Source organism: Lithobates pipiens, unplaced genomic scaffold (genome assembly GCF_037356315.1).
Source record: "Lithobates pipiens isolate NorthernLeopardFrog02 unplaced genomic scaffold, aLitPip1_a1.2 Scaffold_19, whole genome shotgun sequence".
Taxonomy (NCBI): domain Eukaryota; kingdom Metazoa; phylum Chordata; class Amphibia; order Anura; family Ranidae; genus Lithobates; species Lithobates pipiens.
The window spans coordinates 59806021-59811150 of NW_027507764.1; the positions used below are offsets into that span (position 1 = coordinate 59806021).

Genomic DNA, 5130 nt, shown 5'->3' on the forward strand with positions numbered 1-5130 from the left:
TATTAAAATCACTGCTCCTGAAAAAACGGCAGTTTTTAAAACTTCTTTTTGCATTGATCCATGTCCCCTGGGGAAGGACCCAGGTCCCCAAACACTTTTTAGGACAGTAACCTACATATTACCCTTTAAAATGAGCACTTTAGATTGTGAACGTTCGAGTCCCATAGACTTTAATAGGGTTCTAAAGTTCACACGAAGTTTAGGTCTGTTCGCAGGTTCTGGTGCGAACCGAACAGGGGGGTGTTCGGCTCATCCCTACTCTCCATCTGTTGAGTGACCAACACACAAGACTGCACCATGAAAGCCACCTACTACCTGGCTCTGATTGCCATCACCATAATGTTGTTCCAGTTCACCTCTGCAGCTCCAAGTAAGTCTTCCTCACTGTTCCAGGTGCTGGAATTTTTTACAATATTGAAATATAAGATTGGTATATTTTAGAGCTGCCATTAGGTAAGGTTCACAAAGATGGGTGAGTTATTTTCACTTTCAAAATGAGCATTTAACTGTTCCTTACTTTCTCATAAAGGGTTCCATGCCAGATTTTTTTTTATCATCTCAAACATCTCTTTTCAGCTCTCCTCAGTGCAACCGAGTTATTGCTAGCCTGTAACTAGGGGCATTTTTAGGAGCAATAACTCATGTTGCCCCTCCTGATCCATTCATTATATCACTAGGTCTAAAATAAAGTATGTGATTAAATAGGAAAGTTTTTATTTAAGATTTTCATTAATATGGTAATGGAATGGGAAAGGAGGTAACAGAGTGGCAAAATACAAACAAATATAAACTTCAGTTTTAAACGCAGAGCTGACAGAGCCGTTTTTGTATTTTTTGCACACGTGTTTAACCACTTTGCTTGGTCATTTTGCTGGTCAAAGACCAGACCACTTTTTGCGATTGCGCGGACGTGCGACGTGGCTCCCAAACAAAATTGACGTCCTTTTTTCCCAAAAATAGAGCTTTCTTTTGGTGGTATTTGATCACCCCAGCGGTTGTTATTTTTTGCGCTATAAACAAAAATAGAGCGACAATTTTGAAAAAAATGCATTATTTTTTACTTTTTGTTATAATAAATATCCCCCAAAAATATATAAAAAAACATTTTTTTCCCTCAGTTTAGGCCGATACGTATTCTTCTACATATTTTTGTTAAAAAAATCGCAATAAGCAATTATTGATTGGTTTGCGCAAAAGTTATTGCGTTTACAAAATAGGGTTAGTTTTATGGCATTTTTAATTAATAATTTTTTTTATTTTTATTTTTTTTACTAGTAATGGGGGCGATCAGCGATTTTTATTGTGACTGCCACATTATGGCGGACACATCGGACATTTTTGACACATTTTTGGGACCATTGTCAGTTATACAGCAATCAGTGCTATATAAATGCAGTGATTCCTGTGTAAATGACACTAGCAGTGAAGGGGTTAACCAGTGGGTGGCAGTGTAGGGGTTAAGTGTTCCTAGGGGTGTGTTACTAACTGTGGGGGGTTGGGCTTTCATTTAGTGAACACTGATCTCTGCTCCAATCACATGGAGCAGAGATCAGCATCACTAGTTGCTAGGCAGAATGGAGAAATGCTGTTTACAACGGCATTTCTCCATTCAGCCGTCCCGTGAGACGATCGCGTCGAGTCCGCGGGACCCGCGACCGGACTCACGGGGGTCCTGACCGGCACGCGATCGCGCCGCCGGTGGTGTGCTCGCGATGGCAGGGAGGCATTGAAGATTGGACGTACCTGTACGCCAATATGCCTGCCCGTGCCATTCTACCGACGTGCGCTGGTCGGGAACCGGTTAAAAAATAATTTGAGGCTGAAAATTACACAAAACTCCCAAACATAATATATTTTCTGAAAGCAGACACCCTAGAGAATAACATAGTGGTAGTTCCAATATTTTATGTCACACAATATTACTGCAATGATCTAGAAAACACAAAATTTCCAGTAAAAAACACACTAAAGTGAATTTTAGGGCAAACAAACACAATAAATTACCCATATTTCTGGTAAAAAAATAATACATGATGTTGCACTTACTAAATAGATACCAAACTTGCCAAACCTTAAACTTGTGTGGGCCCGTGAAATGGTGAAAAAACTTCAGTTCCCTATATTTTCTATAGGCAATGCTTTAAAAGCCCCCTATAGCAGTGGTCATCAACCCTGTCCTCAGGGCCCACTAACAGGCCAGGTTTGCAAGATAACTGAAATACATCACAGGTGATATAATTTGCTGCTCAGTGATTGCAGTATTCTAGTCTGTGTCTCCCCAAGGTAATACATAAAACCTGGCCTGTTAATGGGCCCTGAGGATAAGGTTGATGACCACTGCCCTATAAGACATCAGTATTACGGAGGAGGTGTTGTGCTAGAATTATTGCTCTCACATCGGTGTGCACAGCGATATATATAACATGTATTGCACGCAACATTTTCATGCGACGGCACCCCTGACGTGTGCGTTTATGTTTACATGTGGATGTATGAGGGGGTGGGTATCCTCAAAATGTATTGAGGGAATTGTATTTGCTTGGGTGTAACTATTTTTTTGCAATTGAAAAAGTTTTTTTTTGCATTACTTAGGGCAGTGATGGCGAACCTTGGCACTCCAGATGTTTTGGAACTACATTTCCCATGATGCTCAGGCACTCTGCAGTGTAGTGGAGCATCATGGGAAATTTAGTTCCAAAACATCTGGGGTGCCAAGGTTCGCCATCACTGACTTAGGGGGACAAAGAGTCCCCTATGTGCTGATTTTTTGGTGACAGATACTCTTTATTGAGACATGCAGAGCCTAAAAGACCATGCATGTCTCCTCTGGGCTCCACTGAATGTATTGCAATGCAGATCACATTGTAATCCATTCCTTCCTGGCTATGCTAGCCGGGGAAAGTGACAGGGTGACCTGGAAGTGACATCATACACATCGCTTTCAGCGTCACCAACAAGAAAGGGAGAACAGTGGATGTGTGTCCGTTCTTCTCCCTCCCAACCACCCGCCGGTACCTGCAGATGGGCCTTGAATAGGTATGGGGGGAGTGCGCCATTATCGGGGGGGTGGAAGCAATCAGGTGGCAGTGCAGTCACCCAAATGCTTCCACCTGACAGGCAGGTGTCTGCTTATCAGTTTTATACACAATCCCAGTGTCTGCAGCCATCGGATTGTGTGTGAACCCCCCCTCCCCGCTGTCATGTCCTGGCAGTGAAAGGGTTAAACACAGAGCAGAGTCAGAGCAGTGGCTTACCCCTCCAAAGCAGTGTCTCCCCCTAATTCAGAGAAGTGACCCCTCCCCTTTTCTGAGGACTTCATACAAAACGTAACCACTTACCGACCACGCTATAGCCGAATTACGTCATATGACGGCCTCCCATGGTCTTGCCTGCTGCGAGTTGTGGGCGGCGTGCTCTGTGATCAGTGTCTGGAGGACACCGCTGATTAAAGATTGAGGTAAAGAGCCAATCAGTTGCTCTTTACCACTTGATCAGCTGTGTCCAATCACAGCTAATCGAAGGATGTAAATAGAAGCCGATTATCGGCACTCCTTTCCTCATGCTGACAGCATGAGGAGAGAAGAGAGCCAATGTACACTGATAATCAGGTTACTAATTATCAGTGCAGTCCCAACAGTACCCACCAGTGCTGCCAGTAAGTGCCCATTAGTGGCACCTCATTAGCGCACATCAGTGAAGGAGAAAATTTTTATAAAAAACTATGAAAAACTTTTATGTTTTATTTTCAAACATTTTCAGTCTTTATTCATCTATTTATCACAAAATAAAAAACCCACTGGTGATTAAATGCCATCAAAAGAACACTCTATTTGTGTGAAAAATATAATAAAAATGTTATTTGGGTACAGTGTTGCATGACCACGCACTTGTCATTCAAGGTGCGATAGCGCTGAAAGCTGGAAATTGGCCTGGCCAGGAAGGGGGTAAAAGTGCCCAGTAGGCAAATGGTTAAATCAGAGAGAGGGATTGAAAGGAAACTTTCTCAAAATGATCAGTGAATTGTATGTTTGGGTATTAGCTGTAGTAAACATTTGTGTGAAAACATAAATGTTATTAATTAGTAATTAACAATGTATACACCATCAATTTAAAAACATAAACTAACAAAAATGAACTAAAATGCATCAAAATCCATTTTATTTTTTCTTTAAAGGAAACCTTGGTGACAATGAAGACCTCGGTAACAATGAAGACCTCGGTGACAATGAAAACCTTGGTGATAATGGAGAAGCAAAACTCAGGAACTCCAGAGGAACATGCTATATTTGGGGGATACCTATAGATTGCTGAGAAAGCAGTGAAGTCATCAGATCAGCAGACAAGTATTTTCAGATGAGTGGTCAGCAATAGCAGCCTCCATAATTGCTCATTACTTTTTTTTTTTTTAAACGTGTATGTAAAGGCTCTTATTTTAGTTTTGTATAGGGAATAAGGGTTAGAATCCCTGTCAGGTTTTTATTGCTGTCTGTGTTCTGCTGAAGAGATTCCCTCTCTGTATAGTATGCATAGTACACTTCTTTTCTTTTGATAAATGTGTTGTTGTTGTTTGCTTTTGTTTTCTGACAACATAAGAGTTTTTGGAGAATTTTTAAACTATGGATGAACATTTGGATATTGAGAAGAACTAAAATAATTCATTTCATCAGCCAGCACTGTTTTTGGTCTGTCAATAAATATGTGATCGTAATTTGTATAATGTGGTGGAGATGATATTGTTCTGTTATGCCTCTATGATTTATGGTTCTGCTGTTAAGTGAACAATGCTTGTTGCTGACCTACTGAAATAAAAAATAAATACATACAATATGTCAAAGAATACTACAAATATCTCCACTTTACTGTCTCCTACATTCTGTACATCTACACCCAGAGAAGATATGTGATTCATTAAAGATTTTCTATGCTAGAACTACAGCTTCATTGATGGCAGAAATTATTGGGTAAGATTTTGCGCCAAAACAGAAAAGATATACAGTGCCTTGAAAAAAGTATTCATACCCCTTGAAATTTTCCACATTTTGTCATGTTACAACAAAAACGTAAACGTATTTTGTTGGGATTTTATGCGATAGACCAACACTAAGTGGCACATAATTGTGAAGTGGAAGG

General features: G+C 40.5%; 1 long non-coding RNA gene across 1 annotated transcript; it reads left to right on the forward strand.

The window, feature by feature from the left end:
* Nucleotides 1–263: 263 nt before the first annotated feature.
* On the forward strand, nucleotides 264–4846 carry LOC143998205 (uncharacterized). The gene is made up of 2 exons (XR_013277780.1): nucleotides 264–370; nucleotides 4175–4846. It is a non-coding gene; the product is annotated as an uncharacterized LOC143998205 (long non-coding RNA).
* The last annotated feature ends 284 nt before the right edge of the window (nucleotides 4847–5130 follow it).